The following is an 11,892-nucleotide window of genomic DNA, read 5'->3' as shown; positions in this document are numbered from 1 at the left end:
ACTTACCAATTTTTTTTTTCACTCATGCAACATACCAATTATTGTTAGTTAGTGCAAAATGTATTCTCGTGAACTTAGTTTAGTTGGTAGAAACAATGTATAATATATACAAGATCCGAAATTCAAACTCCAACCAAAAAAAAAATCAATAGGTAAATAAACAAGGGTGGAATTTTCTTAAAGTTGGATGCTCTGAAACACATGAAAGCGATATTTCAAAAGAACATGACATTCTTGTCAAAAATCAACATGGCAACCGAAAAGAAAACAAAATGACAACGTAAACTATTTAATCTGAATAATTTGAAGACGTTTTCTTAAAGGAAAAAACTAAATTCAACTCACCTTTAATAATATCTGCAATACAAATTGGTATGTAATCCTTCAAAAAAAAAAAAAAATCCTAATAAGCAGTGGCGGAGCCAAAAAAAAATGTCAGGATGGGTCACTAAAATTAACTATTGAAAAGTTGTTTAAAGTCTCGCAAATTAGACCTATAATTGAATTATTTAAATTTTTTGGGTGGGCCACTACACCAATTTGCGGGAATTTGGATCAACCGTAACCTAAAACAGACATAAAATTGTATAAAATCTCGCAAAATAAACCTATAATTGAATTATTTAAATTTTCGGGTGGGTCACTACACTACTTTGCAGGAATTTGGATCAACCAAAACATAAAACCGACACAAAATTGCATAAAATCTCGCAAAATAGACCTATAATCGTTGATTTTTTCATTTTTCCGGGTGGGCCGTGGCCCACCTCAGCCCATGAAGGGCTCCGCCACTACTAACAAGTGACTAACCAATAACTATATGTGTTTGGTAGTGGCTGAGATTTGAAACTTGGACCTTGCATATTTTATGGTAGTGACCGAGATTTGAACCTCGGATCTTGCATATTTTATACATTATCTATACCAACTGAGCTAAGCTCACGAGGACAACCAATAACTATATGTTTGGTTACACATTTGGAGTGGTTAGAAACTTAGAATTGATTTTAGAGTTGTAAACTTTATTTTGACATATTTGCCTCCTCTTGAGCTGAATTAATATTGCTTCTATAATTGATTCTTATTTGAAATAAAGGTTTATAGTGTTTGATTTTAATTATTTAAAGTTAGGGTTTATAGTATTTGATTTTAAACGTGATTTTTACAAACAAAAAAAAATTGTTCAACTCTTTTTTACATAAATATATTCAAACAATTTTTGTTGTAATAGACTCATTTTATCTAAAACCAATTTTACCAAATTAACTCATTTAAATTCATTTTATGTCATCACAAAATCTAATAAGCACTACACACCTGTGAAGCCCCGATACTTTAAAATGGTTGATGTATTATATTGTATTCCCTATGTATCCTGCACCGATACCTGTCTGATACTTTCCGATACGTATTAAAAGAGTATCCGAAGATTAAATTTTATTTTTTTAAAAAATAATTATCCGATACTTCCCGATACGTATCAGGAAAGTATCTGATAATTATCCTGCACCTATACCTGCCTCAATAATTCCCAATTAACGTTAAATAAAATAACTTAACTCTTGAGTATAGTGCTTCTTTTTTGAATCGATATAGTATAGCACTAACAATGTTTCTTTTGGATATAGTATAGTACTTATGGTGCTTTTTTTTGGGATATATTATGTATGTAATTGACATCGTCACTCTCTTAATCGTCAATATTATTTATATTTATGTTGATGTGTTACGAGCCTATGACTGGTTTCTTTTGTTTGTTAATATGTTTACATATTAAAAAAATGGTTATAATTATATTGTACATTTAATTATATAATTTTTTTATTAACGTATCTCAGCCGTATCGTATCTTGATTTTTGTAATTTTCCCATATCGACGTATCAGTGCAGTATCGTATCTCGTATCCGGACTTCACAGCTACACACTATTGCCAATAAGCGAGTAACGTTGTTGAAAATATTTTTAATAGATGAATAAATTAACAAGAATGCTAAATTAAATCCAAAAATAACCTCATGATGAGTTTGAAGAAACTATGGTATTGTCATGATTTTGTTGAAACCTTAAAGCATAATTTTTGCTAAACTCGTTGAATTCTCCAAACTTGTCGACAATCGTAACATAAATTAAACTATTTTATCACTTTAATATTTACTCTAATAATCAGTCTTAAATTCATTCTAACTCGCTGGAAAGCGTATAAGTGAGGACAAAACACGCTGAAAAAGATTGGTTTGTGGGGTAAGTCAGCAATATTTAAAAGTTGTTTGGGAAGTTACAAGTGGTATCAAAGCAGGCCTCTCCCAGTACGATGTAGCTCAGGGACGCACCAAGCATAAGTTGGCGGACATGTAACGTCCAAGACTACTAGGGGGAGTGGTCGCCGGTGCACATGACATGGCAATGAGCGGCTCCTGGCGGTTTCTAGGCGAACTAAATTCACATCGGAATGAGAGGGTCCTGAGATCATGCAGGTATGAGACTGCATGATTGAGGATGACTTATAAGAATTGTTTGGTACAACCTAAACCAACAATATGCATCTTCTTTTTATTAGACCTTTCTATAAAAACTCCATAATTAAACGTGTTTGGCTTGGAGCCATCTTGAAATGAATGACTTTATTGGAGGTTTTCTAAAAAAAATTGTGTTGATTTGTGGCTTCAATCGGTAATACTTACAAGTCAATTGGGAGGTTAGATTAACCAATTACTTTACAAGGTTGCAGAAAAAAGAGAGTGAGTTACATAGATTTATGTAAAATAAGTGGTTAATGCTTTGCATTTTTGTGATCAATAAAGTAGTCAAAGTCATATTAAAGAGTGGTTAACAGCACACATTTATGAAATTGGCTAATGCGACAATAGCAATGATAATAATTAAAAGCTAGTTACAAACCCGTCCTTCACATATTTTGTAAAAAAATTGTTCTAAAGGAAAAATAATCAAATTAAGAGAGATAGTTGCATTTTTTCTAAGAGATTGTTGTTGATTATAAATGTGAGAATTAAGTAAGCATATTACACGAACATTAGAAATGTGCACCTTTTTAAAATATTTTTCAAAGCATCAAAAGAGCATATACTATAATCAACATTCGAGACAGTAGTCAGGTCTATCTATTTAGATACACCACTAATTATCTCAAATAGTTAAAATAGACCCGTGTATATACATTAGCGACATTGAAGATATCTAAATACAATCAAACCCAAATATCATAAATTAGTAATAATGAATTGTTATGTATCTATCTAGTACTAATAATCGTGCTTTCTGGAATGAAATTATTATAGATAATAAATTTAAAGTGGTTTGAATATACACACTTGGCGTCCATGTGTGCATTGACTTGGTCAAAATTTGTCTAAGGGACAAAACAGCAAAAAAGTCAATACTTAGGGGGTGGTTTTGTAGTTTATTTATTTAGAGGATCAAAATCGCAACTTCTTGAAATATAGGAGGTCAAAACTGCTATTAAACAAAAAGTCCATCTCCCTTTAGTTAAACAAAATCATTTTAAATTTCCAAATTACCCTGCAATTCAACCAACCACAATATTATTTATACCACTCAAATTCCAACAATAATCTAAAGCAGTCAACATAAAAAAAAAAAAAAAAATCCTTTCCAAAACAACCGCTAAATTCACAAATTGATATACTTGTAACTTCCTCATGACGGGGAACAAACAAATTTTTTGAGGGTCGAGCAGAGAATAGAGCGGAAAGGATCATTTACCAAAATAAGATAGTCATTATAGCCAAATCATTATCTGAATATCATAAACTGAAGACAAAAACATTAACTTAGCATAGACACTTACACGCATTTTTGTAGCATTAGACACTTCTAATCGAAAACCTTTCAATGCTCCATTTGTCTATATCGAGTTATTATATGAACTCTATCACCCTAAATCCGAGAAAGAAACCAAAAAATAGAAATAAACCAAAATGTACACTAATAAGTAACATTGATAACTCATAAAGGAAATTACAACAAATCTTAAGTAACTCCTCTAACCTTTGCATCATAAATAATGAGTTCCATATGTTGATTCTTAATGTAGTCCAAATCCTATTTTCCAAGTCCTATTTTCCAAATGTCTGAATCCTATTTTCCAAATGTCTGAATCCTTTTCGAGATTCTTCATGTAGTCATAATCCTTTGACATTGAAAGTCATATATAGAAATACAACAATACGACATTTTACTTTATTCCCTTTGTTCATTCTGATATTGAAAGAAGCTGACATATTTCTGCGTGATCAATCGGGGAAAAAAAGCAAAAAAGAAAACCCTTATAATGCAGAATCATGAAAAAAAAAAAAGGAAGAAAACCACCTATGATGAAGCAAAAACTAAAACAGTGTCAAAAAATGAACCCCTCAAGCCATAAAAATCAGTCAACTCAAGTCATGCATGGTCTCAGAACAATGAAAAAAAAATAAGAAAATGACATCTTATGAGGAAGAAAATGAAACAGTGTTCCCAACTGAACTTAGGTACAGCTTGGCCAACCTTTTTAACGGTCTAAAAGTTACTTCAAAATAAAATAAAAATAAAGGCCTTTAAGAAAGAAGATAAAGTTGTTTGGTTTATTTGTTTATTTATAGTTTTAAGGCTATTTTTAAGTTAAAAGTTGTTTGACAAAATATTGTACAAACTTTGAATTTTTTTTTATGGTGTCCGGGGTTCGAACCCCGGACTTTGCATATATTTATGTATTGTCTCTATCAACTGAGCTAAGATCACGAGGATAAAACTTTAAATTTATTATGAATTAGCATAACAAATAAAAAAATGTTTAAAATATTTTCTGAAGGCTAAAAATGTTTAAAATATAAAAGATATTTTTTTTACAAATACTATATTTACTCAATGACGTTTATTTTGTGCAACATGAATACAAATTTGTATAATCATATAAACGACTTATTAAATATTTGAATAGGAGAAATAATTTAAGGAAACTGAAATAATAACATAAATAATATCAAAATAGTTGGTTTTTTCTATTTCAATTATACACTATAACAAATTTCGATATAAGAATTCCATATTTTTTGTGTCTTTAAAAAAGATAAGAATTTATATTGTATGATATTATATTTGTTACATTGTTGGTGTCATTGAAACATGCATGTTTTATTTTTTTGAATTAGAAAAAGATATGCATAGTTTGTTACAATATAAAGGTACAAAATATATATAAGTATAATTTTTTTAGGCATATATACTTGTACTTTTAATTAAAACCAAAATTTTAAAAAAATAATCATACGCATTATGAAACGCCAAAAAAAATTATACGCATTACAGTAACAAAAAAAACAGACAGACGAACATATAGTATTACTCTAAACGCTCATAGTTAAAAGTTATTAAAAATATAAAAATTGGAAAATAGTTAAAAAGAATTGGTGAGGTGGCACTCAACCAAGCAACGCTAAAAAAAATTATATGCATTAGCGTAACAAAAAATAGACAGACGGACGTAAAGTATTGCGTACTCTAAACGCTAATGTGTGTGTGTATATATATTCGCGAGGTTGAAGAAAGGAAATAAAAATATTTGGTATCATTAAATGACAACGTGAATAAAAATATTTGTGAGTTTGTGATGATTAAACGATATTGAAATTAAATATACAAGTTATAAAAAGATAATAAAATTTCTTTGAAAAAAGATAATAAAATTAAATGGAACCTCCTTAAAAAAAATTAAATGGAACGGTTCAAAAAAATAAAATACAATTAAATGGAAGAAAAAAAAACATATTGAAATATAATATTAAAAAATAAAAGAAAAGGTTCCCAGCGTTAGTTGAAGAGAGGTGCTTGTGAAATAAATTATCGATAAGTAGTTTTTTGAAGTAGCATTTAACAACTTTGGCCAAAACTCATTTCATTCAACTTTTTTGAACAAAAGTACTTTTTTTAGTAAGTACTTAATTGATATTGTGTTTGGCCTAACTTCTCCTTGAAAATGTAGAGAAGTTGAAAAAAAAAGCTGGGTCAAACGGTACCTTAATCTCCCACAACGGCAGTGTAGAAGCAACTGAATTTGGGAGAAAAAAATTGGAAAATAGTTAAAAATATAAAAATTGGAAAAATAGGTAAAAGTTATTAAAAATATAAAAAAAAATTTAAAAAAATTAGTTAGGGGCAAAAATGGAAATTCATAGGCCACTGGTGAATTAGTGATTTACCAAATTGCCCCTCCTATAGGCAAAATTGGAAATTCAATGGACATGTATTTTTATATTAGTATTAGTATAGTATTAGTATTAGTATATAGACAACAATAATTGGATGTGTGTTTTTTTCTTCTTGAGTGGATAAAGATGGTGGACCGGTGGTGATGAAGATTATTGAGAGAGATCATGAAATTGAAGGAAACAAATTAAGCAAGAAAAAAATGCCAAATAAAAATAATCGAATCGGTGTTTTCATCTTTTACATTTGAATGGTACATGATATATTTATGCAGCTTCATCAACGAACGGTGTACCTCACACAGTATACTTTACCAGAAGGTAAACTATATTTTTTAAGAAACTGAACTAACTTAAAGTTTTTAATAGAACTGATAAAAACGCATTTCAAAGTCTCAAATAAATCTTTATTTTAAGATAAAGATATAAACAAACAATAACAGTCCCCACTCTCCACGTTTGAAATTGTGGACACTACTAGTATACTATACTGATCCTGACTCACTAGTTTTCCCACATTCCTATAACAGACAACATTATTGATTAAAATCGTTGCCCCATCAAGTGATATGAGTATGACTAGAATGAAGAGAATATCCTCCAACCTCTTAGTATATTTGATTATCATTACCTTACTTTTTCACTTTAAAAAGTGAAACCCTTTTTTATTTTATTTTAAAAGATTGGTAGGCCTATCTCTTTCTACATATCTGCTTTTTTCCAAATAAATTACTAGTTTTAATAAGGGATGCATTTGAAAAACAAAGTCCTTATAAAATAAAAAGTTTAGATTCTTTCTTTACAAGACTAGATTCTTCTCTTTTACTGTCATTTTTTTTTTTTTTTTTTATCTTGATTCTTTCATAGTTTAGTGTTATATCTTCTTCAGCTTGGACCAATTCATCTTCATCTCATTTTATCTTATGTGCATTCATGAGTTTTTGCGTTTATGCTACGTCATCTCATTTATACGTCTTCGCGTTCTTGTTGATTTCTACAAGTTTGAAACAATAAATTGGAAGTTTGGTTAACAAGGAACATGATGACAATAAAAAATAAAATCGTAGAATTAGTAAATTGGACTATCTTGGAATGTTTCTTTTTGGGCAAGCAATGATTTAAGTCTATGAATATGTGAAATAGTCTCAGGGACGACGGAAGAGGGTGGCCAATGAGGCAGCCAACTTGGACTTAACATTTTTAGGCCCTCAATTTATTACTTTAATTTAATTATTTTATGCCATATATAGTATACATTTTACTACTAGTTCATCTATAAAAAAAAATTAATCAGTCTTTGTGAATATATTTCATATTTATTTTTGTATTGATTAATATTGTAAAAACTAATTAGACTTGAAAAGATGGAGCCATTTGGGTGCGTGATAGATTAGACCGACCAGACCACCGTTAAGTTATTATATTCTTTCTTATTGCAAATTTACAGCACTCTCAAACAGAATAAACTCAATTATGTTTTTTTTTCAACAAAAACTAAGAAATTTTACTTGCTTTGTTTGGTACGTACCGGGTAATTAAAAGCAACCAACAAAATTGCAAAAAAAGAAGTAACCAGTGAGTGAGACAGCGATGTGTGATATTATGACATTCAATTCAATTGTTATTTGGTACGTTATGTTATGATATTCATTCCATTACTACAACACTACCAATCATAGTATTGTGTTTGGTCCCCCATTTTCAAATCACGTGGTTGTCTCGTCTCGTCTCATCCCAGTTAATGGAGTTTCTTCTACATTCATATCTAAAAAATTAAACATCATGTTTTTTAACTCTACTTTCGGACATTTGTAATTTTTGAGAAATCATGGGCTAACAATATAATATACATGCTGAGATACATGCATACAGAGGCCAAGGCAGCCTTTTGAAGGGGTTCAACTATTCTTCATAACAAAAATGCATATATATATATATATATATATATATATATATATATATATATATATATATGTTTTCTTATATATTTTAAATTTTGGCCTTTGAAATTTTTATACACCACTTTAACTCAAGAGGCTCGAGAACTCAAAAATTGAAACATTTAAAATTTTAAACCTTAAAGATAGGGTTATGGATCCGCCACTACATACTATATTAAAATATTAATTAGAGTCAATTATGTGCATTGACGACATGTTTGAAACAGTCAATTAGATCACATATAAGAGATAGGAAAATGAGAAATTATTACTCTTATACCATCAGCATTTAGTAAATGAATATTTGGTTAAATCATGCATGCATCCAAACGCTGCATTAGTCTAAGAACTTGAATAACTTGAAGAAAACATATTAGACTTGGGAAATACTAGTTGCTGCTGCATGGTAGGATAGTCTATAGACTTTTATGGCTATTCAAAAAGAAACTTCTTTTATAGCGTTAAGTAGACAAACGAACGAAGAATTCGGTTCACAATATAAGAAATTTAAGTCCATAAAAAGCAAAGTAAAAGAGTTGGCACAAGTTACGAATTAATGTACCGGCATATTTGACAAGTTAGAAATTATGTACCAACAAAACATTTTATACACATAAATATATCCTAGACATTCTTTTTTGAAGGAACTAGGCATGAAGGTGTAGTTAGTTGGTGTGATGATGCTAATTAACTACTACTTACTTTCCACAATGGTTACGGTTGCTTCTCAAACCTACAAAGAAAACATTTGTAAAGAAAATTAAAAAAAAAAATATGTTTCTTCGTTTTGAAAAATAGATAGATATACCATGTGCATGGTGCGGAAATTAGTAAAGTTGTCGAGTCATGCCTATACGAAGTTATAAGGTAACTTGATGATCTATTTGATGAGAAACTCGTACCAGTTTCGATCCACGGGTTGTTCCGGTGTTCATATAATACCTGCATCTCTTCTAATGCACACTTATAAATGCAGGGCTATTATCGCTTTCTTTTGCACAACAATGTCATGACTCTTAAGTCAATGAATGTTGTGTTTACAATGATTGATTTTGCTATCTAAAAAAGCCTAACGATGCAGATTGTTGTCCGCTCGCATTATATTCATGTGTAATCAATCATTAGTATATAATCATAAAAAGTGTTTTTATTATTATTATTATTATTATTATTATTTTTAACCTTAAATAGACCTGCACCCATATTTTCACATGGGTATAAAGGAATTCTTCAAAAAAAGTACTATATAGTTGGTATTATTGATTGCAATGTAATTAAACCACACAAACATTACTCAAACCGTTTTTGAAAAAAATAAAACATTAGTCAAAAGATTGAATGGGAATTGACAAATTTGTCGATAATTTTATCTAAATTTACAATGTCTAGCTACAAACTTAAAAAAGCATAGCGGCGTAGTATGTTGTTCGTTTGTCTTCTATTCATTTATAAGTAATTAATTTTTTTTAATGAAAGTAACTTTTTAGTTAGTAGAACACAAGTTATAATTTAATTGATAAAAGTGACGAAATTATCAAGTTAAATGCTATAATTGAGGTTCGAACTTTGACCTCTAAATTTAAGTGTGTGAATTTGTAATAGATTTTGGATGCACGCAATTGTTGATCTCGTTATATTTTAAAAATATTGGTTGATTAACTGATATTTGGATATATTTTTAACAGGATAAGATTAGATGTCTGCATTTCAAATTACGTGTTTCAATTGGAGAAGGAAACATCTTATACAAAAAAATATTGGAAAAGGGGATAAAGTTGTAACCGATGTGTAATTGTTAAAAGAAAAATGATGAAATAGGATTATAGAATTGATGGTAATTTATTATTAATTAAAAAATGAAAGGAGAAACGGTCACAACCGTAAATGGAAATAGAGAGAGCGGAGGTTAGCGGTCAAAGTTCAATGGCTTCCAAAATGGAATATTTCGTGTTATTCTTTTCTATGGCTGCGTCCAAGTGCCACACTTGCAACTTTAAATAACCATGTAATAATACGGTAACAAGCAGTGGCGGAGTCAGAAAAAAATATTAGGATGGGCCACTAAAATTAACTATTGAAAAATTGTTTAAAGTCTCGCAAATTAGACCTATAATTGAATTATTTAAATTTTTCGGGTGGGCCACTACACCAATTTGCGGGAATTTGGATCAACCGAAACCTAAAACCGACATAAAATCGTATAAAATCTCGCAAAATAGACCTATAATTGAATTATTTAAATTTTTGGGTGGGCCACTACACCACTTTGCAGGAATTTGGATCAACCAAAACATAAAACCAACACAAAATTGCATAAAATCTCGCAAAATAAACCTATAATCGTTAATTTTTTAATTTTTCCGGGTGGGCCGTGGCCCGCCCCAGCCCATGAAGGGCTCCGCCACCGGTAACAAGTAGTTAAAATTTAGGGTTTAATTCATCGTCACAAATCGGTTTATAAGGTGAAGAGTGTCTTTTCGTTATAAACTCTCACCAATGTAGGACTTGGATTTTCTCAGTATAGTTATAAATTTTATGTGTTTGATTTGTGTTTTTAAGGCAAATTTTTTTTTTGGATTTCTTATTTAATGCTTTTAGAACTCTAATAATAATTATAATGCAACAAATTCAAATGACACATTTTAACGATACGTTAATATATTAATAGGATGTATTATTTTGAATCATATATACGTGCCTAAATATCATTTTATCTTTGAAATATTAAGCTAACCATAATCAACGTAAAAAGAGAACTAATATATTCGTATTATCATTTTTTAATCAATTATCTTTGAAATATTGTTCTAAAACGGACACTTTCTATTGAACTTATTCATATTATCATTTTTTTTAAAATTATTACTGATTCAAATAAAAAGGAAAAAAAAATTCATAAAAAAGATATAAAAATAAATATTCATATTATCATTTTTTTCTTTAAAATTATTTACTGATTCAAATAAAAAGAAAAAAAAATTCATAAAAAAGATATAAAAATAAAGTCAGATAAGATTTGTTAAAAAAAATATATCAATTAAATTCATAAATCACAGTTATTATTTTAAAGATAAAAAATACTTTGAAATAAATTAATTATTTAAGATAAATATATCACTTAAAAATATTTATAAATGTAATTTATAAAAAAAATAAACATACATATACTTTTATGTCATTTTATACTTATAACTCATTTTAAAAACTAATTTTACCAAACACTTTAACTTCGAACAGCTAATTTTTCAACTATAAATTTTCAGCTGTCAATTATCAGCAATAGGATGTGTTGGTAAAATTAAGCTATAAGTTAGCTGATAGCTGAAAAGTTAGCTTATACCTTCATATTGGCTAGCAAATTTTGTTGTCAAATTCATAGATTTCTTTTTTTCATGGAGATACCTTCTAGATAGCTTCATAGACTCATTTTATATTTTATATGATATTTATGAGACCAATAGTCTTTTTCCTCATCATTTGGGAAGTTGGCCCTCTTTTATAAAAAAAAAAAAAAAAGTTTAATATAAAAATATTCATCTTATAATTTATGTATTCAAATTGTTTGAGTTAAAATAATGTATTTTTAATATAAATTTTTTATTGTTGACATTTTAACATGTTTTCTTAAGACAACCATATGATTGAGCTCTAATGGTTAATAAATTTTCACTATGATGAATCGCTGAAGAATGTAGGTTTGTTTACTTATGTAAACAATTCTTGATCATTA

Source organism: Medicago truncatula, chromosome 5 (genome assembly GCF_003473485.1).
Source record: "Medicago truncatula cultivar Jemalong A17 chromosome 5, MtrunA17r5.0-ANR, whole genome shotgun sequence".
In the NCBI taxonomy this organism is placed as follows: Eukaryota; Viridiplantae; Streptophyta; class Magnoliopsida; order Fabales; family Fabaceae; genus Medicago; species Medicago truncatula.
The sequence above is the reverse complement of the archived record's forward strand: the minus strand, read 5'-3'. Positions refer to the sequence as shown.